Genomic DNA, 23,661 nt, shown 5'->3' with positions numbered 1-23,661 from the left:
CTGTGCCTCGATGAAATGAATGCCTGGTTAGGGAACTGGGTTTGTACCCGAGTGGTTGCAGGTTCAATTACCCAAGTGCTGCACAGCCAATTATGCCGTTCAGCAATGTACTTCCCCTGAAGTGCGGCAGTTCCTCTCCAGCCAAATGGGCTGCTTGTGACATTTTTAACTGTGAAGGTCACGCTGCAGAAGAGTGCAGATCTGCTAAATGTCAAGGTTATACCTGAAATTGCAAGCGTGATGAAATGCGGGAGGCACGGAGTCTGTTCCCCCTGGGCAACCTGACCTGCATGGGCACCCCCTCCCCTGCCCCCAGATCAGTTCTGACAGACAGTCCTGAGATTTGGTGCCCTCCCCTCTTCCTTTAGGGGGAACGGATAATCCCTTTAGATCAGATTACTGGCATTTAGCACATTGCTCTTCACTCCTGGGGTTTTCCAATCCCAGGGAATCAGGCTGCCCCCTGTGGGATGCTGTGCCCCTTGCAGTAAATAGCCTGACAACACGTAACTTGGAAATATTACTCACTTCAAAGCATTTGAAACTATTATTATTATTACGCACAAGGTAAAAACACCAAGGCAGTTGCTAGCTAGCTAGCTAGCTAAGCTTGCTACCTTCATAACTGTTAGCTAACAAGTAGCTAGAGAGCTGCACCCACAGTCCTGCAAATGCGGTCTGAGAAGAAAATGAAGCCACTGTGCAGAGAGGCCCCATCATGAGATGAAGCTCTGAAGCTACTATTGTTGTCTCATGACCCTGTTACAAATCTCATCGGTCTTGTTCTTAACCAATCAGAGATCACTGTGCCTGGACAACACAATCGGAATAGTGATATTTGGTCATATTCTTTTCTATTCTGTTCAGCCTATAAATGTTTTTGGAAATCCAGGAAAAACATGAAATGTTATAGCCTGCTTCTATCGATTACCACAATGTGAGCTTTTTCAACATAATTCTCGCTGGTGCAAGTTCGATGAATTTCTACAACACTTATAGGAAATATATGGCAGACTCATCAATAATTCTGGTTCCGGGTCATGGCAGCCATCTTGAGGTGGGGCCACATGCGGAAGTATCGAATTGAACAGAATGGAATGGAATCACGTGACCTTGTTTCCCTTCTAGTTCATACAGATATAGTTCATCTATACAGTATAGATCATTGCTTGGAACTCATCATAGTTCTTATACAGTTCAGTGGAACTCACACAGGTGAGTCATAGACAGGCTCCTATGGTTCTGACATTGCGACTCTGTTACTATGGGTAATGATGCAAATTGCACAGAAAAAATGCAAAATAAAAAAGTGCCAGTGACTGATCATTCCCCACTACCCCTGCCCCAAGCCAGCCTAACCCTAACCCCAATGTCCCTATAAGCAGCAAGATTCACTCCATCACACAGCCCATTTAGCCATGCTAGTCTGATCACACACACTGGAGCAGCCGCCAGTGCAAATATCAGACAGCCCCTCCCATTCCTCAGATGTGGGCAATGCAGACTGAGATCCACTCAGTATGCATAAAGCATACAGACAGTCATGTGGGCGCCTGCGTGTGTGTGTGTGTGTGTGAAGGAGGCAAGGAAATGGAATCAATCAGGGGGAGGTAGAGAAGAAGAAAGGGAATGAGAAAACAAAGGAAATAGAGAGTGAGAGAGGGAAAGAGAGAGAAGAAAACAAGGCAAAGTGGAATTGTCCTTGTCTCACTGAATTATGGGGACATTTGTGAACCCACCAGAAACCTCCACTTCCCCCCCCACCCCCAAACAACCCCCCCCCCCCTCCTCATCTCCCCCAGCCTCTAGGAGGATTTATTGCTTGCACGGCTGACTAATTACAAAGTTCACAAAAAAATCGATACTCTGCTGCATAATGTGTAACAGTACAGGATTAGATGCATGTCAAGTCGACCCTCATAAAACACTGGCTAGCTATATGCTGAAGGCTTTCTGGTTAAAAAATGAATGCTTTCCTGTTATAAGGAAAGGATTACGTGCTACCATTGTCACTCAGCGCCACCAAAATTGTTAGGCTAATATCTTTGAAACAGATTCAATTAATTAAGACTTAATTAAGGTTATTTTTGAATGACCATTTTTATAACAGACCCGATAGAGGATTCTGTTCTGGTCACTCCTCTTACCTCTTGTGAAATACAATGCAGGCAGTGACAGCGTCGCTGAAACCTGATTGGTTGAGCACGCCTGACCTCCCTCCCATCCTCCCTCTCCCCTCTCTTAAGAGGGGCAAACTCTTCAGCAGCAGCTCTGACTTTGCAGCAATGTCACCTGACATCAGCAGTACAGAACCTAAATCTGCTGTAGACTCATAAACCCAGCTCTCTCCCACCCCCTCCTTCTGAAAAACATTCCCAACTGACAGCAGCTGTTAGAGGAATCGGCCAATGAGACAAAAGCAGGAAGTACGTGCCAAGGTGTTACCACGCAGGACTGCCTGGGCAGCAGAGGAACTGCACTCACAAAGCACTGCTCATTGGCCGGTTCTGGATTTAGGACCTCCTCCATGATTTTATCAACACACCCTCTGTATCCTGAATCAATCTGATGTTAATTTTATATAGTGTTCTATTCACAGACTGCACTCCATAAGAGCAATTTGGCATTCTACAAAGAATATATGAATAACACAAGCTCATTTTTTAAGGGGAAACCAAAAGCCACAAACCCTCGTGGCAGCTAAAGACATGGTGGGATTTCCTCTCAATATTTTATATGTTAATATAATGCGCTGCAGGAGAAACTAAGCAGTGATAGACCCACGGTATTAACAGCTGAAGCAGGGGACAGAGGACACGCAATCTAGTCTAGAACAAGAATCTACATGAATCCCGACACCATATCAGAAATCACCACGCTGTATCAGAAATCACCAGACTGTATCAGAAATCACCACACCATATCAGAAATCACCACATCATATCAGAAATCACCAGACCGTATCAGAAATCACCACACTGTATCAGAAATCACCATGCCACATCAGAAGTCACCATATCACAACAGGAATCACCATGGCATATCAGAAATCACCACATCATATCAGAAATCACCACGCCATATCAAAAATCACCATGCATATCAGAAATCACCATATCACAATAGAAATCACCATGGCATATCAAAAATCACCATGCTGTATCAGAAATCACCACGCCGTGTCAGAAATTTACATGTGTTACGAGTTTAAGACCCTTTGGACAACAAAATCAACCATCAAACAACAGCAACCGTAAGTAGCTCAAACCACTTCAAATGTCACATTTATACATTAACATGTACTGTAAGACACACAATGGAATGGCCGTCTGCAAGACTCCACACCAGGCAGTCACAGATGTGAATGTGAGCTTACCCAAAGAAGACTCCACCCCTCTGGATTTATGGGATGGGGGAAGGGTCCCAGAATAAGGAAGTCTCTCTCTGGTAACAGCAGACAGGTGGCCTCGTGCCGTGGACTGAAGTATTTACCCACCAGTTTGAAAACGTTTACTGACGATATAAGAAAGGTAATCCAGCCTTTTGTCGCAGAATGCCAAGAGGCAGCAGTAAATCATAAATCAGATTAAATATCACCACCCCCCACCCCCCTGCCCCGACCCCCAAAAAAAACAGTAGCAGAACAGTCTATGGCCAGCCGCCACAGGACACGTTAGACAGGAGATGTACTGTACCGCCTTGTAACCCCTCCCACCCGCCCAAAGGGATCACAGAGCTTCTCCACCCTAGCTCCCCAGTGGTGGAACAAACTCCCCGTCCCTCTCCGAACCTCCCCCTCACTACCCATCTTCCGCCGTGGCTATACCTAGACTAACCACCACCACGCTGTGTATTTCACTCTAAATCTCCCCCCCCCTTTTTTTTCATGACACTTGTTACATGTTGCCCCATCCCAGCACTTTTTGGTAATTTGTATTTGTCCTAATACTGTAGCTTATTCTTCTACCTAGTTGGCTTTGCAGAGGTTAGGTCTGAATAGTGTTCACTGTGTGAACTAAACTGTGTTCTTGGCTAGAAATAGCTGTACAAAATAAGTATTGTACCTTACTGAACCTGTGTTTAGCAGTTGTCTATGACCATGAAATGCACTTTTTTGTACGTCGCTTTGAATAAAAGCGTCTGCCAAATGAATGTAATGTAATGTAATGTACTGTAGTACGCATACTTGGTGTTAGCGGTCTACAGAGTGGCTCCACACAGACGGACACACTAATATAAGACCATGCCACCAGTGTCTGTGGCTGGGTGTGTGTGTATGTGTGTGTGCTTGCTTGCCAATGAATTGACTCTTGCAAGGTGCTGTCCATCCATCTTGCAGAAAGCACATTTCTGATGCCTCCCTCAGTTTCTTGTCCTTCCTTTCTGTTCCACCTTCTCTCTCCCCATTTTTCTCTATCCCCTCCCTCTCTCTCATTTCTCCTCCCTCTCTATCTTCCGGTCTCTCCTCCCCCCGCTCTCTCACTCTCCCTCACCGTGGAGACGGTTCAACATTCTGTCAGCATGCACAGAGGCTGCTCTCTCTCCCACTGCTCAGGGGCAATGCAGGACAGAGCTGGGGAGAGAGAGAGAGGATGAGATAGAGAGAGAGGGAGAGGGAGAGAAAGGGAGAGACAGAGAGAGGTGGGGAGAAAGACAGAGAAAAGGGTAGGACTACAAACACCAAAAGAATCAGCCTCCTACAACAACTATGCCCCCCCCCCCCCATACTCCAGCTGTTTATCATTTAGCCTGTGCTTGCTGGAGAGGCTAAGAGAGAGGGGGTGTAACGTTTAAAAAATGGGGATACTTATCAAGCGAGCCCGTGTGGGCGGGGTCTGTGGAGGATGCAGTGTGTTTGATTGATGGATGTCCGGCTGAGTTGGAAGACTAAATGGGCTCCTCGGCCCCTCCGCAGCGCCGGGACTGTGAGCTTAAGAGGATTTCCACGCCACGCCATCCCGGCGGATCAGCTTACCGCGCAACGGGCAACCCTGACGGGGCGGCGGGGGGGAAAAATGGGAGCGATCCAAATTGAGAATCGATAGCAGAAATGCATTGCTCTCTGATCCAGCTCTCTCCCAGAAGTCTCTGGGGGAACAAAGTCCTCCCCCCTCCAACCTGAACGCAAATGGAGGCCCCGCGTGGGCCGGCCAGCGCACCGGTCCGGAAGAAGCGATCGACAGAAAGATCGCCCGCCGCGCTTCAAGCCCGTGCTTCGATCGAGCCGCGGCGACGGTCGCGATGCCCATCTGTACCGGCACCCCAATGGGGAAGAGAACTCCCCAAAGTGGTCAGGACTGCAGAATCTTTGGCCATTCTCCAACACGAGACTGACGACCCTGTTCTTCAGACTGTATCTCCCGTCCCTACCCACTAGTACTCTCACCTTGTGGAGTAATTCAGGCGGTGGTATTTTTAGGGTTGTAGGTTATAATTGATAGTTTTACATCACTCTTTTTATGATGGAAGTAGTGTGTATATACTTAGGATTAGTACTCAGGTTCCTCACCACACTCTATGGTCTGGGAATGCTGTTTGCCAGGTCTGGAGCCATTACTCATATTATGTGAATGCCCGGTTCTCTCCTGTAGAGAGAGTGTAATGTACATGTGTAATGAATATAAAGTTATGTAATGTAGTGTAATGTACATGTGTAATGAATATAATGTTACGCAATGTTTTGCAGTGTAAAGCAGCGTTTCAAATTTTTCTTAATTAGGTACTTTAATGTTTAGAGGGATTATTTACCCTCTTAAGCCACATTGTGTCAGAAATAGCTATGCATGCCATAAAGAATAAAATTCCCATGTTCACATTGTGCCTATTGTGCTATATTGCAAACAATCACATAAAAAGAGGAACATTAATTTCAACGGATCAAATTAAGGACTGAGGGGAACCAACAGGCTCCTAAGTGGTAAAATTGTGACACCCACCACTAAAACTAACCATCTGGAAGATATTGAAGAATTCAAAGACAAAGCAAATGATAACCTGCCAAACCTACACTATAATTACTAGGTTTCAGGAAAATTTTAAAGAACATTTTTATAAAAAAAAAGGTTTAAAAATAATGAAATAGGTGTAAGAAAATAATCAAGTGTTCTACAATCTAATTAGGAACTTATTGATTTACCTCAGTCTTTCATTTGATAAAAAAAAATAGTTACCTGTTTGTATGTAATTGTTAGGTAACCCAAAGCCCACGCCCTCCTGTACTTACAGCAGTAAAATGCTGAGGGCGGCTGCAGGCAGTAAGACCCCCCCCCCCATGATCCCCCTCCCCCCAGCAGTGCCAGTACAGGCTTTATGAACGCAGATGACCGTCGTCTCCGAGACCAGGAGGAGGGTTCGGCCTGCAGCAGGGAGACGGCCGGGCCGCTCCGAAGGGTGACAGATGTTCCCCGTCCGCCAGGAGGCTCGTAAATAAGAGACAAAAGCGCAAAGCTTTTTTTCTTTATCAGTCTCCGGATTCACACAGGGCACCCAGTCAAAGGGGGGGGGGGGTGAGGGGAAGTAACGCAGAGGAAATATTTTCCGTTATCGTCTCGTTTGCCAGCTGTTAATTACAGCGGGAGGAGCGGCCGAGCCGCGGACGCGCTGCTCTTGCCGCTGTGTCACAAATGCAAATGGCCGACGCGCACCTGGGCGTGGCTAAGAAGACCTGCGACAGAGACAGATAAAAATCAGAGAGGAGAAATTCAGCTGCGCTTTTCTTTCTCTCAATGTGGGGTGGGGTGTGGGTGGGGGTGGGGCCAACAATGCGATTTCAACAACCAATAAATTCTATGTTTTGTGGGGGGAAAAAAAGGAAGTGTAATGTTCCATCACATTTTTGGCATCTGGCAGATGCTCTCATCTTTGAGTGAAAGTACAAAGATTTGCAAACAATCCATTAATACAGCAGTTTAAAAAAAAAATTAAATCACCCCAAAGTTGTTACACCCAGCCGTTCAGCTTAAATCACACATGGGAATAAAATGCGTTTTGATACTTTTCCCCCCTGGTGTTCACTCTGAATAGTAATCCATCCAACAAAAGCAATTATGTTCATTACAAAAAGGGTTTTACATTTCGGTTTTCTCGCAAGCTAAAGTTGTCAAGAAAACATATCAGGCCCCCTCTTGCATTCAAGGGTGTACGCCAAGGATCATCAACTCTGGCCCTCGAATCCAAATCCGGCCCTGGTTTTCTTTTCTCCCGGGTAATTAGTGCTACTGATTGGCCGGACTGTCTGTCACACCTGACTCCCAGGCAAAGGGAGGGTGGAAAACCAGAAGTTCTGATCCCTGGTGTACGCCTTCCGTTCTCAGACCACAACTGAACAGGCTGCGTCCAGCCGTGAGTCTGCAGAAAGGCCTCCTCCGCCTTAGCGTTTCGCAGGCCTGGACGTGACTGCTCTGCTCCGCGCTGCTCTCATCTCCGATCGATGCAAACGCGCCCGCTAAGTGTTCCTTTCCCGTTGCCTCGTCTTATTCTTTAAACACGGTGCTTTTGAAAACAGGAAATGTGCCAAATTTTCACTTTCGGATTAAAAAAAGAACGCCATTTCGTGCCCCCCCCCCACCCTTGGGGCCCGGGAGACTTCCCCATTAAACCCACTGCACTGAGCAGATGAGTCAGCTCCCACAGAGTCACAGGAGGACTGCTGGCGTCCTGCAGCAGCGTCAGCGGAGCCTGCACGGGCGGCGCTGGCGGAGCGGGGAGCGCAGAGGCGCGGCGCGATGATTCAGCACGCGCTCAGCACACACTCAGCACACGCTCAGCACACGCTCAGCACACGCTCAGTACACACTCAGCACACACTCAGCACACGCTCAGTACACACTCAGCACGCGCTCAGTACACACTCAGCACACGCTCAGCACGCGCTCAGTACACACTCAGCACACGCTCAGTACACACTCAGCACACGCTCAGCACACGCTCAGCACACGCTCAGCACACGCTCAGTACACGCTCAGTACACGCTCAGCACACGCTCAGCACACGCTCAGCACACGCTCAGTACACACTCAGCACACGCTCAGTACACACTCAGCACACACTCAGCACGCGCTCAGTACACACTCAGCACACGCTCAGTACACACTCAGCACATGCTCAGTACAGCAGCCGCGGCACGACGGGGGGGAGGAGAGGGAACGCATACGAACAACCAACGATGCCAACCGTCTCCATGAGAGAGTTTGTGTGTGTGTGTGTGTGTGTGTGTGTGTGTGTGTGTGTGTGTGTGTGCATGTGTGTGTGTGTGTATGTGCGTATGTATGTGTGTTTGTGTGTATATGTGTGTTTATGTGCGTGGGTGTGTGTGTGTATGTGTGTGTGTGTGTGTGTGTGTGAATAAACCTGCATTTCCTTACTTCTGTCTCACTACAGTGCAGTTTGGTACTGTACATTCTGGTGCTCACACTTCAGAAACACATTCAAGTTTAATTCAGACTAAACTCAAACCTTTACTTTTGGTCTTGACTTTTATGTTGGTTTCTGAATTGTTGTTCTGGAAAAAAATGAGTTGCGTTTCATTTTTTTGTGTAAAGAATAGATTTCCCCCCCCCTCTTAACTTTTTATTCCACATTAATTCGAGGCAGACACTCACACCCTGGCCAGCCCCACTGCCGCAATGTCTGGAGGACATGTGTGTCCTCTAAAAGCACACTGCCAGGCTGCAGATCCCTCTCCTCTGCAGCAATGGCTGCTGCTGCAGTATATCCAGCCTTATTGAATATTCATGCAGGTAAATAAGAATACCATGTACTGTCATTACTCACATTGAATTTATATAATATTTGATGACTACCACATATTTAACAATTCTGAATTATAATTTAAAAAAGATGTTACAGATGCATTCCCTGCAATGCTTTGTAGTTCGCTGAAGAGTATTCTCTTGCTTTAGACTACAAACCCCTTAATGCCCCCATACCTGCCATAAAATATTCTTCTTCACTGACAGAAACTGTCTGGGCCAATCAGAAACATACATTACATCTGAAATAATATTTAAAAAACCCAGAAAGCCCTTTATGGTTGGGAAAAATAAGCCTACACTAAAGTTGAACTGGATAAAAGCAAAGGAGAATGAAAAAGAGAACATTTGATAAATGTCCCAAAAAGATGGATGAAAGAAAAAAATTAGCGCATTGATCCAGCCAGAACACAACAAGGCCACCGATAGTGTGTTTTCCATATGAGACGGGGGGGTAGGCGACGAACGCATGCCCAACCTGACTTCTCTCTTCCTGGGCTACGACTGGCTCCAGGACAGGGTCACATCAGGGGTCTGGAGAGCGGGGAGGGGGTCTGGTTTCGGGGGGTCCGTCCCATGGTGTTCCCCTCTCCGCTGCAGGCGCCGGGCCGGTCCAGACCTCCGAGTCACGCCGAGACCGGCATGCATTGGGCAGCGGAAATGCACCACATAAGGACCGGCGCTCTGCTGACAAAGACAGAGAAAAGAGGAGGTCTGTTCATTTAAACCTGCGGATGACTCGCGCTTATGTCAGAGCCAGTGGGCGGGGGTTGTTCTAAAGGAAGGTGAAGCCTGGCTTTGTTTAAACAAACTGTTTGGAATTTGGGCAAATGGAACCTATGCTTCTGGATTGTCCGGATAGCAGTTAGGGAACTGCGCTTGCAACTCAAATGATGCGGGTTTGACTCCCAGCTGGGACACTGCTGCTGTGCCCGTATGCAATATTCTAAATCTGAGCCGCTTCAGCAGACATCCAACTGTATACATGGACTGTAGTAGGGGTGTGCAGAGACGTCATTATCTGTATTTGTTCAACCAACAAAATTATCTGTCTGTGTATCTGTATTCGAATTATTTAAACCTGAAAAAAAAAAACCAGGACTGGAATTAAAAAAAAACTGGACTGGATTTTAAAAAAACCAGGACTGGAATTTAAAAAAAACCAGGACTGGAATTTAAAAAAAAACTGGACTGGATTTTTTTAAAAACCAGGACTGGAATTTAAAAAAAACTGGACTGGATTTTAAAAAAACCAGGACTGGAATTTTAAAAAAAACTGGACTGGATTTTTAAAAAAACCAGGACTGGAATTTTAAAAAAACTGGACTGGATTTAAAAAAAACCTGGACTGGAATTAAAAAAAAAACTGGACTGGATTTTAAAAAAACCTGGACTGGAATTAAAAAAAAACTGGACTGGATTTTTAAAAAACCTGGACTGGAATAAAAAAAAAATTGGACTGGATTTTAAAAAAACAAGGACTGGAATTAAAAAAAAACTGGACTGGATTTTTAAAAAAAAACCTGGACTGGAATTTAAAAAAAAACTGGACTGGATTTTTAAAAAACCAGGACTGGATTTTTAAAAAACCAGGACTGGAATTTAAAAAAAACAGGACTGGATTTTTTTTTAAAACCCGGACTGGAATTTAAAAAAAACTGGACTGGATTTTAAAAAACCAGGACTGGAATTTAAAAAAAAACTGGACTGGAAGAAAAAAAAACCTGAACTGGAATTTTTAAAAAAAACTGGACTGGAAGAAAAAAAACCTAGACTGGATGAAAAAAATACGGAGCCCCCTAAGGCTCATTGTGGGGATCTTTTTTTTTTAGCTACTTTTGTGTTCCCTCGCAATGCTTTTTCATTACCTTGCAACGTTTGACATTCACAACAGTTACACGCAGGCTACCTTTCCGTGCAACTCTGATAATTCATCTTGCCCCTGCTCTTCATTTTGGATGGTGCAGTGGCATGCGCCCTTTTGTAATCTCTAATGTTGATAAAAACGGAATGTCATCGCTTGCAGTGATTTGTTAATGTCGTTTTGTTAAAGGTGTTATGTAAGGAATGAACACAACGGGCTGTCCCGTTATTGGAAATTACACAACGGCTTGGCTGAATACTCGATTCTGATTGGTCCAAGGGTTGGCATTATTTCTCAGAAAAGGGATACCTCGGCCTTTTAAAATCAATGCGCTACAAAATCCAGCATTCTAAAGCAGTTTAAACAGCAACATTATTCTTTCGCTATTGAACTGTTGTTACATCCTCTCCCCTTTTCAATATCCAATTTCACAACTGATGACAACGTTGAATCACATCTCTAGTTACTGTTGCTAGCGTTATTTATGCATCCCGCAAATCAGAATCTTCCCTTATTTGGACAATAGAATAGGCATTGATTTAACTCTTGGCTACGGGACGCATTTTCATCCGTATTTTTGTGAACGATTCCGTTTATAGTAACCGCTGTTTTGAAGACAATTCAATAGTCAGCTAGCTGACCCAGCTAGCCGGGACAGCAAAGCATGCCGTCAGACCATTCTGACCTAAAACCAAAAATTTTAATATAGGCTAGGTAACAAGTGATTCTATAAAGAAAAAATTGTTCCTTCTTGTTTTATACCATACAATGAGTTTATACCATGTATACCATACATTTTTGTCATTACATTACTTAATAAAACTACATGAAACCATAAGTCAATAAAATTAATTTCCCCAGCACTGTCTTGCTTTTTAAATGGTGTGGCCGCGCAGTGTAGACATAACGTCTTTCTAAGACCCTCTGAAACGGATTTTGAATGCCAGCTTGCTTTATGATAGGTTCGCCGTCACGAGGCAGCTGCTGTGACGGAGTTCCAGATACTCTCTCTCTCTGCCCGTGTAATGTTAGATAGAGGCTATGAGAACTTGACATGGAGCTGACTCCCCCCCCCCCTCGATTCTGAATAATAACAAGCAACTTTGGGTAGAAGAAATATCTGTTTCCATCGCATTATTTGTGCTTTCCGATTCGGATACATCCCTAGACTGTACATAAAAATATAATCTGTGTAAATTGCTCTGAATACGAATTTGACTTCAGTGGAAGTTAAATTTCACATTAAAAATGTACCACTACCAAAAAACCTTAAAGGACGAAGAAAGAGCTGGTTGCCTTAACGCTCAGACTAAACAAACACAGAGTGATGTGTGTGTCACATAAAATGCACGCACAAGGTCACGTTGAAAGGAGATAATCACTTGAGGCTACAAGATAAAAAGGGGGGCAAACTCCTCAGAGAATAGTAGCTCTCTACTTCTGTTACCAAGTTTCCAGGAGCCACAGTATCCGGGACGACCAGGAGGACAAAAAAAATAGTTGAAATGGAATCAATTACACCTATAGGCCTAGTAAGTCTGACGTAACACAGTGCAAAAACCTTTCTCATATATGGATCTCTGGATCAAAGGAGGATTTCCCTATGGAGAAAATGACTGGCGTTTAAAACTTAGACTTTTTATCCACACACATTTCTCTCTTAAATGGCACTGGAGCCACTGAATCCCAATGCCGCTTTCCAACTAAAGATACTGTTTGCTAAAAGCAAGTTAGCACTGCCTAGCATGTTATATACATCAGAGCTAGCAGTTCTGTGACAAGAGAGCAGCAACAATAACAACAGTTGCAACAATAAAGATGTTTAAAACAATACATACACAGTACAAAATAGAAAAATGTATAATTTCTTACACTATAACGGGTGAGAGCAAACAGTATGCATGTGAATGTAGCTCAAAATACAGCACTGTACGTGATGTTGTAACTGTGGAATGGGTCATCAAGGGTAGGCTAACTGCTTCGCCATTGGCAATCTGTTTTTAATCCATCCATCCCAGCGTGCATTGGGCAAGAGGAAGGAATACACCCTGGACAGGCCGCCAATCTATCACAGGGCACACACACCATTCACTCACACACTCATATCTACGGGCAATTTAGAGTCTCCAATTAGCCTATCTGCATGTCTTTGGACTGTGGGAGGAAACCGGAGTACCCGGAGGAAACCCACGTAGACATGGGGAGAACATGCAAACTCCACACAGAAAGGCCCAGAGCCGAGATTTGAACACACAACCTTCTTGCTGTGAAGGTGACAGTGCTACCCACTGCACCACCGTGCCGCCCTAATTTGTTTTTAAATTTTTTGATTGTAAAAATGAAAAAAACTTAAAAACATTATTTTTTCGCATACAAACAAACAACCGAATGCATTGTTTCAAATTTTTTTGCTCCAGATGTCTCGAAAATGCAAAAGAACCTAAAGGGACTTCAGAGGCCTATGACCTTTGGCCTCTGCTGACATCACAAAGCTCATAGTTTCGCCTGGGGCTCTCGCAAAGTTACCAGCCAGACAACCACACTAATTAGCTGCAAAGGATTCCTCTGGTCACTCCTCCACCAGACATTCAGATATAAGAGAAGAGGAACACACATGCATACACACACACACGTATACAGACACACACACACACACACACACACTCACACCTGGTGAAAGAAGCTGTGAAAATCGGAACTCAGGAGGAAGAGTGTGAAGGACAGCCTGGAGATGCTCATTAAGAAAGAGCAGAGTGCCACACAGTCACTTACTAAGCTGTTCCTCTAAAATCTGTCGGACTGATCGCAAAATAATATATATATGTGTGTGTGTGTGTGTGTGTGTGCATGCGAAAGAGAGAGAGAGAGAGAGAAAGAGTGAGAGAGGGAGAGAACATTATCACACATCTTCAACAACGCAAAGATATAAATCTGGAAATTAAACTTGTTTTTTCCCCATCTAAAGGTTCTTAGGGGAACTTTCCCTCATACACATAAACTTCCACATTAAAAGCGGATGGATTGGAGGGGGGGGGGGGGTGTGAGTAGCCTAGCAACGATCAATACGCCTCTAATGGAGATACATTTAGAGGGGCTGCCAGCACGCAGGGCCTCAACACCTGACCCGACTGGTTAAAAGAAAACAGACGGCAAATAGTTTCAGAAGAAGAACGCTGCGGCCGTAGGTGAAGGTATCCCTGATACATCCACCTCATCATAATGCGGAGGAGCTGGAAAGTCACATTACAGTCCCCTTATCACCTGAGACACCCGTCTCTCCCTCAGGGTCACAGACACCATCAGCAGGGACGGACAAAAACACAAAACATCTCCCAGATACGTGCAGCCTACCAATAAAATACAACCAAAATGGCGGAGGAGTAGGCCCCACAGTCATAAACTATAAAACATACAAAAGGAAATACACCGCTGCCTGTATTATATATGGAACACGTGCAAAAGGATATTTATAATGCTGCTGCAGCATAGGCCGAGATCCAGGGCTCTGTCCTGACAGTTTCCTCAGAGCCCTCTGTAAATGTGGAAACTGAGTTCACATTGGGAAACAAAGCTTCTTTCAACAAGCAGAACAAACACTCTTTTCCATTCCCACTCTTTCCTTCCGTTCTCCTCTCTCTGTCTAACATTACATGACATTACATTGCAGGCAGATGTTCTCATCCAGAGAGACTCACAGCTTGTGCAGTGTCCTGGGAATCAGAGCAGAGACTGTTCCATTCCTTAACCATTACACTGCACTGCTGCCCCATTGAATTTAGTCAACCACTCCTAGATTTCAGGGCTCTAAAAGCATTTGCAAAAATAAGTCATCACAATGTACCTGAATGAATGATTCCCGTATCACAGAATTCAGCACCTCATTATTCATAGTGTCAGTACTGTCTGCAGACATAGCAGTGTTTTGAACATGGATTCCTTTTCTCCACCATACAGATTCTGTTGGGACCTGGTTACAGTTCAGTGTCATTGTCCAGGCAGAGTTCAGGGGGTACAGAATTACAGATCTGCAAGCTCTGAAGGCTCTGGGAGAGCAATCAATCAATCAATCAATCAATCAATCAATCAATCAATCAATCAATCAATCAATCAATCAATCAATCAATCAAACAAACAAATCCAATTTCAGAACCGCTGAAAGTACATTACAATTAGAAGAACCTCTTGTCCAGAGTGACTTACAATGTAGGAGAAACACACGTGCATTCATCTGATTAATATGAACAACAAGAGCTGAATAACCAGTGAGTAAAGATGCCACATCCTCAAAGCACTAGTAACTAGTAACGCAAAGTTAAGTCATGTAATTAGTTAACTATGGGAGCCAGGATTAATCTGTGAAGGGAAACAAAAGCTGGAAGAGGAGGAGGTAGGGGAGAGAATAAAGGTGGGGAAAGGGGGCATGGGTGGGGCTGATTTATGTCGTCCGAACAATGGTGGTGTGTTTGAACACATGCCCTCTCCACAATCCCAACAATCTCCCTCCTGCTCAGGGGGGTGACAGCAGAATAATTATATGTGCAAATACAATCTAAAAAGATGCTGCGCTGATGCATCACCGTGGCAACTGCATACCAAAAAGAAGAGGGGAGTCAGAGGGAGAAGGGTGAAAAAAGAGGATGTTGGACAGTTCTGTACCTGTAAATGTTGGATGCGTAACAGATGTCACATGAGTCAAGACTACTTTCAAACAGTCACATCTCGCTTACTCTGTAAAGACGGGCTTCTGGATAAGACGGCAGCTTGAAGCCAAACTATGCAGGATTGTTTAGCCTTGCTGTGGTCCTGTGCTTACAATCAAATAAGTCTCCCCCTCTGCCTTCAACCCTACCCACATACCCCGAGCACCTAATTTACGCCATCTAGCTACCTAATGTAGCTAGCTGGATAGTTAGAGGTAACGTTACTTACAGGTCCAACAGAAAACAATTCAACTCTGCGTCTTTTTTCAGCCCCCAGGTGAACTTTAGCTGACGCCGCTGAGGAACATCAGTTCCAAGGTTAACTTCTAGTTCTTGAACGAGCCCCGTTGGCTTGTATATTTAGGGTGGATTTTGTTCGCTGGATCCTTGCCATGATAAAGATACTGACTTTGCCATGATTTGTGTTGTCTGTTTTTTGTTTATCGCACCATTCTCCGTAAACTTTGGAGACTGTAGTTCGTAAAGATCCCAGCAGGACAGCTGTTTGGAGGAACAGGCCATTTGCATTAACAAGCAGGTGTACCTAATAAAGTGGCCGTGAGTGTATCTTACACTTTAATAAGCATAAATGTCAGTGCTGTCCTTCTACTAAGCAGGCAGTCAGACCGTGATTATCCAGCCATTGGCAGGTGAATAAAATGACCTTCCATTTATCCCCCATTTTGATTCCGGGTTTTTATATAATGACATAAAAACACAGCCCACTTTAGCAGGGTCAGGGTCAATTGTATTCAGTTCAGTCAATTCAGGAAATTTAAATTCAATTTAACTGAAATGCCCTCATGTTATGATCTGGGCGTTTCTCATCCTGAGGGCTTGTCCTCCCTATAATGGTTTGCTTACAGAGGGGGTGCACCCTCACAGAACTGTTCTGTGTGTACCTCACTGTTTGGTTTCCATGCTCTGACTGTCCGCCCTGTGGGGGTGGAGCATATTCGGCTATAGCCACGCCCATCCTGGGCTCTAGGGTTGAGCAGGGCTGCTGGCAACCCTTGGTCTCCCAAGAACTGTCAGTGGTTCCAGTTCCAAGGTCTGGTTTGCGTTAATATCCCATGTATCCCATGGTGCACTGCTTTGCACTTATGGTCAGTGGTCTCCAGTGATATCCCATCATACACTGCTATGCACACATGTAGAGTGGGCAGCAGATTTAAATTCACCAGAACAGTCTCCACTATCGTGCCATCAAGCAGAAAGAACCTTGTGAACTGAAACTTTTGAACTCCATTTGTGTAACTGAATAATGTATGGCATCTAATCTATATAAAAAGGCATCTTCAAAGCACATGAATAATTGAACTTCTGTAGGTTGATAACTGGACTGATGCCATCAAATCTGCAAAAGTGGCATCTTTCCATTTTGGAACACACTGTGGGCAGCACGAATGGTCCTAAAAAGTAACAGAAAACCGACCCTAGCGCTTCAAAGGAAGCGGAGGGGAAAAAAATCAACCTTGCTGCAAAGGTCAAATGCTGAGCGAGAAAGTCAGAACATGGCTGCCAATACCCCTGTCAGCCAAACACCTGCACACAGCCATGGGGTGAAGCCTGAACAAAGGAGTCCTAAAAATGGAAGGAATTCTAAAAATACTATGGCTAGTAGCCATAATATATGTATGCATGCTTGAACAGTCAAATAGAACTGAAGCCTAATGTAAATGTATGCACACAACAACCAGCAGGACGTGTGCAGCTAGAGATGTGGTTCTACACACCACCATGGGACAGATCCACTGGACTGGGATAATTGCTGGACAACAGTGGACTAGTCCTGGGAAAGACCGCTGAAGTAATCTGTGAATACAGCCAGCAGGATTTCATCCGCATACATCACTTTCAAGTCCTGCGATGGAATCCCAGCCTGGGCCTTTCTGCGTGTAGTTTGCATGTTCTCCCTGTGTCTGCGTGGGTTTCCTCCGGGTACTCTAGCCTCTCCAATTCATGCTGGTATAAGTGTGTTTTCTTCTCAGCCCGGCTTCCACTGCAGTGTAACGGCATGACACCAATGTGACACTAATGCGACGCCAACACAACACTCGCATGTGACAGCGTGTAGTCACAAACCACCTCTGAACACGCCAGGATTCTCACTTCATATCCACAGATCTGCACTCACTCGCAGCGTCCATTCAGCTCGCAGGGAACATCGGCCGTGTGATCTATTAAGCGCCCTCAAGCATTCCTGAACGTTGAACCGGCTTTTGAGAGGAGTCTGTCTCAGCAAGACACTCAGTCTACAGGCAGCCATTTCCGCTGTGCTTTAGACATTCTGAAAGCTGTACCATCACGCAAGTCCGAAAACACTTCAAACACTCCTCACAAAACGACTTAGTTCACAAAACTACTGAACTCCAGCACAAAAGGGATCCAAATGTTGAAATGTTTCCTGGCTCTTCATTTATAACACATATGCCAGACAGACCCAGATTATTGCCCAGGCAGGAAATATGAAAGAATTACTAATAATGAGCAGACTGTGCCCGGTGCTCTGTGATTGGTCATACCACCGGCAGGGTGAGGGAGAGCTTCCATCAACAGGAATGGCAATCAGTGCTCGCGCGTCTTGTGGTGCACGGGCGATATCCGTAGCCAATGGGGATGCTGGTGGTCTGCCTTCGCTGACTGTGTACAAAGTGTAGACCTCTGATGTACTGACTACGAAACCTCGGCGCGTGGAAAGCTCTTTAACGCCGAGCCTGAGCAACACTATTCCAGTGCCTGGGCCTAGTGGCTTTTCCCATTCAGATTAGGATATTACTGCGCAAACTGCACAAAGAATAAAAACAACACAGTGCAAGTCTGGAAACTGGAGCTCTAACAGAGAGCAGCCGTACACGCCCAGCTCCTCATTAACATTTAGCCCAGGGAGCGGCGCGTAGCCACGTCCCAATGAGCTGCTTTGATCGCTGGTAGGGTGATGTGGCGCTTTGGCGGGAAAGACGCAGTGACATTCACACATTTTATGTGAGAACAAAGAACGCCAGAGAGCCCCAGCTTAGCATTACAAAAACAAAACAAGTTAAAAAAAAAACAGCAACGGTGGCATTTGATGTGCAAATAACCGTTTTATTTGGCGGTGCCCATATCAGAGATTTTCAAAGGGGAGCATGGGATTAGACACCCATCAAAGGGAAGAGCATGCAAGAGGGATCTACCCAGAGTCATGCATCTGTTAGTGCCAAAGCCCATCCTAAGCCTCTGGACCCCAGACTGAATTCTGTGCCAGGCTTAGTCATTTGACTGTGAGGACGACTGAAGACGTGCCATATAAACGTGAAGAACCAGTCAGGGTTAGCTGTAAAGGGGTGAGGAGTGAGGAACAATCAAACAGTCTGGTTTAGCTGTGAAGTGGTGAGACAGCTAAACAGACTAATGTATCTGTAAAAGGGGTGAGGGGTGGGAGAGGTAATTGAAAGGGTGTCTGATGATTGTGTGGGAGGAGGAATGCCACCTCACACAGAGGGCCTGGGGCCACACAGAACTGAGCATGGCTGTGTGTGCATTTGCATATGCGTGTGCTTGTGTGTGCGTTTGTATGTGCGTGTGCATGTGCGTTCATATATGCATGTCCATGCAAATGTATACATGTGCATGTGCTCAGGTACATATGCGTGTGTGTGTGTAGGTGCAAGTCTGTGTATGCGTATGCATATGCATACTTGTGTATGCATTGATATGGTGTCTAAGCACATCTAATAAAGCAGTGTGTATTGTTTAGCTAAATTTTGAGTTTATAACTTCATAGTGGATGCCACATACATTTGTGCATATGTGTGTGAGTTCCTCTTTGTGGGCATGTACAAAAACACGCACACACAGGCCTTTTGAAGAATAATTTGAGACGTTACTGTCTTTCAAGGTAATCCTGACTCATGTCTCTCTCACACACATACACACACACACACACACACAGGTGGTTCCCATTACAACCAGTTCATGCCCCAGCCATGCATTATTAAAAAAAACTACATGAAAAAAAGAACATACAAAACCACATCAAAACTGAAAGAGATCTCACAGACAGAAAGAACTTCATTTGGAGAGCCATCTTGCACAATGGGATGTAACCTCCATTTCACTGTAATTCGTTTCTGCGTCCGAGGCGCGCATGCAGCAGGGGCTTGTGGGATTGAAACAGGCTCAGAGGCGAGGCGCATTCCGCTGGAGACAATGGGAATTTGTTAAAGCTGCAGCAGCTAATTGCTTTGAGAACACACTAAATTCAAAGCAAACGCATAGGGGGAGCAGTGTCCAATAACGGGCTTGTAACTAAGAGTGTGCAGGTTCAAATCCAAGGTGACACACTTCGGCGATTTACCCTAAGGCAAAGCCAGTAGTACTGCTGGTTTTCATTCTTCCTCTCCATTCAGGGCTGATTTAAACCTGACCCAGCAGGAGAGGTTAATCATTGGCCAATCAGAGGCATTCATCAATCAATTAACTATCAGGTAGAAAAGAAGCAGTACTACTGGCCTCAAGAGCCAGATTAGAGTATCCCTGCCCTAAGGCAAGACACTTAACCTGAATTGCTTTAATAAATATCTAGTTCTATACACAGATACCAAGGACTCATTACAGGAATTTGATGGCATTACTGATGGTACTTATGTAATCTGTGACATAAACAATCTAACAGTAGTAACCTTTTCATGAAATGAAATGCCACCGCATTTCAGTGCAGAGTTCTTAAAGAAAAATGTCCTACACAGATATGTCACACGCTTGCTTTTGAATGGAGTGACCTGTATTTGACCTGACAGTGTCCACGGTGGTGCCTGGTCTCACAGCACATGCTAATGTCAAGGAATAGAAGATGGATGCAGTAAAGGAATAAGATCACATCATCATGCTAAGGTACAGTAGCTAGCCCAGAAATTACCCAAACTCTGACATTCCGGCTGTCACTCACACTGTAGAGTTTCCATTTTTTCAAAAAAATAAGATATTTGGCTGACATGCATGAGAGCGAGCAATATGTTCTGAATCATTTGGTCCACCCATCATCTGTTCATAATTATGTCAGGGAGCAAACCAGTGGGCAAGATCAAGGCACCATACCTAAAGATGCTTAGATGAAATTAGATCAGAGAAGCAAATGACTAAATATGTAGGAGGAAGACTTAACTACGATGACTAACTTTGTAAATAGCGCCTTCACCTGGCTGGGGGAGACAGTGCAGCCCTCTTCATTCAGGACACAAACTCCACACAATTAAAGAGATTAAAGGATTTATTAAGCCAACTACACCTGCGGTTTGACAGCCAGGACCCTGGTTAGCACCCCAGTGCCACTGGATTTCTAAACTAAACAGTTCCTAAGAACCTCAGATTAACCTTACATCCTGCGCCACCCACGACATCATGATGCCAAACTTTATCTTCATTTGTTTCAATCTCATTTCTCTAGTTGTTTATACATTGGCAGGTGTCACAGACTCAACAGGAAGACATGACATAGGAATATTTGAAGAGTTCATATTTTGTTTTTTCTTATTCTGTCGAATCCCCCCTCAGCCCCCCAGGCTACTGGGTGGAAAGGTTATACCACCCTGCATATACGACAGCTAGTCTATTGTCCAAACACGTTTGGCAGGTTGCACATTCTTTGTCAGCAATGTTACAGAATACCGTATTGTATTAAAGGTCGTGCATTTATTTTTAACCGTTTTGTTCTCTTGGCCATTGGGGCCATTCCTTGGGGGAAGGGTCCAGGCATGTTTTTTGAAAACTCGGCAATTCATTTTTGTCCCATGTAGTGAATATGAGACTCCGGTCTTAATCTCAAGAACCATTTATTCTACCATGCTGAAACCTGCAATACAAGGAGCACTCAATAAAAATAAAACAAATAACATTTCCGAAGAACTTTTCACTGCAACATATTTTTGTCAACCAAAACACTAGCATTACGTCCAAAAAAAAAAAGTCTTAGGAGGGTAGCTGCGGACAAACAAAAATCATACAGCCTCTGTAGTCTAGTTCTCAATTATTAATGGACAATATTCATCCGCGGCAATATACTGCAGCTGAAAAGTACGCCCATGCAGATTACAGCGGGCTCGGGGTAAAAGTCATTTCACCGTTCCACGACACTGCCCAAGACAACTTAACAATGAACCTCAGGCTTGTAATTCCGTTTCAATTTCCAGTTCCTGCATTTGATCTCAAAACCGAGTTACCACTAACCACATAATGCCAATTTAATTTGGGACAAGTCCCGTATTAAAATTGCGTTTACAAGAAAGGATCATCACTAGTCTGTATCTCACGGTTAGGTAAACTTATTGATTGGCACTGATGTTTCCGCCCCCTTAAAACATCAGGCCACACCTGTTATTAAATGGGGGGTAAGATTGTGTTTTTTATGACTAATATGAATAATTTTGAATATTCTTTTCAAAGGTAAAATCCGCTCCACGATTCTACAGTAAACATAGGACGCAATTTCCTGTAGGGTTTTAGATCGTAAATATTTATGAAAGAGCATCCATCAGATCTTGTCCAGGTTTTACAAATCTGATTATACTCCGCAGTAGTTATAATTTGATTCGCTTACTAAATACATTCTGTTCAAGAAACACCGAGTGGCTGCAATCAGTGCTGCAACAACAACCTTACCACTAATAATAATAATAATAATAATAATAATAATACACCGGTTCTAACGTCAGCGAGCCGATAACCTTGCCCTTAGTGTTTCAACAGTCATGAGGCTACCTGGGCGCAGCATCTTCAGAACAAAACCAATAGGCTACAGGCAACTTAGCCCAAAATGCGTTGGGCATCGCCGTTTCGCATAGCAGATTGTGCTAACTAGACCGAGTACACGCAGTTTAACTGAAATAATGATCGAATAAGTCATATGATCAACTAAAATAGTCTGATAGCACCCCTAGTCGCATTTGTGCAGCGCTTATGCTTGGCGGCCAATTACCTGTGTACATCATCTCTGTACCCTACACGCACTTTGCGCGGAACTCAAAAGCATTAAAATACACAAACCTTATCTGCCGCAGTCTGTCGTATGAGAAACAGCGCACCACCCACGATAAACGTGGCAGAAACGACTCGCTAACCACTATTTTAGGCAGTATTTAGTTGATCATACCGTATTTCCTCCCTGCTCAGTCAGCAAGAAAGCCCTCCTCCGGTGGTGTCTTCTGCCCTCTTGTCCAGTAAGCTACAGAAGAATCGGCTTCCAACAAGAAAAGTGATGTCATTGAAATCACATTCACCGCCCCGTTTTCGGGGGATCAACCAATCCTCGTGTGGTCCACGTTGCATTTTTTTTGGAAACACCATTCTGTTCGTTCCATCTGAAATGAAAACGACTCGCGCATCTCGCCGTCGCCGAAGTGCCCTAGTGGTCCACAAGGCGCGGCCAGTTTGCGGGTGTCGCGGTATAAGGACGCGGCGCTCTGTGACAGTTTGTCGATAAAATATTTGAAAACATTTTGTACATAAATGAAAACAGAATGTGTAATAATGAAAAACAAAATAATCTAGACGCGAATGACCAATTTTAATAGATCAAACAAAGGCTACATTTAGCGTACGCTTTATGTATACGGGGTCTTTTTATATTCCAGATGCATTGTTCTTAGATTGTCTTCAACGTCCTCTTTAAACCAGTAAAAAAAACCTCAGCCAGACAAGTCGATTCCCACTCGACCCAACAGCTCTGCTTTAAAAAGTCGTTGGAAAGCTGGCCCCTGATTTACGCCACAAACCGCTTCCTAAAGCATTCAAATTCGATACAGGCGTTAAACTGTGATTTAGATCGACGCTTTGTCCTCTTTTTGCATTGAAATTTCAGTCATGTCGGCCTATAAACAACTTTGAGTAACAGAGGGTTGCCCCTCTCAAGTCAAAATTCCTGTCCTAATATTGACTTCGTGAATTAGCGCGTTGTGTGTAAAAATGATCAGTTCCAAAATGTTTTATGTTCAAATGAATGACCACAGCTATCCATATAGTTCATTCTGGATACACCATTTAAACATTCTGTAGAGAACAGAATGTTTTGTTTCAGAGCGCTAGCGAAAATAGCGCTCTTCTAATGAATGAAACCAGGTTGCCAGAGCAAAACGGAAATACTGGGGTTCAACGTGGTGAAGGGGCTCGTTATAGCATGGAAATGAAGACTATGCTGTTAAGAGTAAGATCCGTGGTCTCTCAGTTTTCTGCATCTCAGCAATGTACCTGCAATTCGCATCTACATGCAACTTTTTAATCTTAAAAAAGGGATACAGCTCCAGGGCAAATATTCAAATATTTAAAAACAAAACCGGGAAAAACCACATATATATGAGCTTAATCGCAAAAT

The sequence above is a fragment of the Anguilla rostrata genome, chromosome 11, assembly GCF_018555375.3.
Source record: "Anguilla rostrata isolate EN2019 chromosome 11, ASM1855537v3, whole genome shotgun sequence".
In the NCBI taxonomy this organism is placed as follows: Eukaryota; Metazoa; Chordata; class Actinopteri; order Anguilliformes; family Anguillidae; genus Anguilla; species Anguilla rostrata.
The sequence above is the reverse complement of the archived record's forward strand: the minus strand, read 5'-3'. Positions refer to the sequence as shown.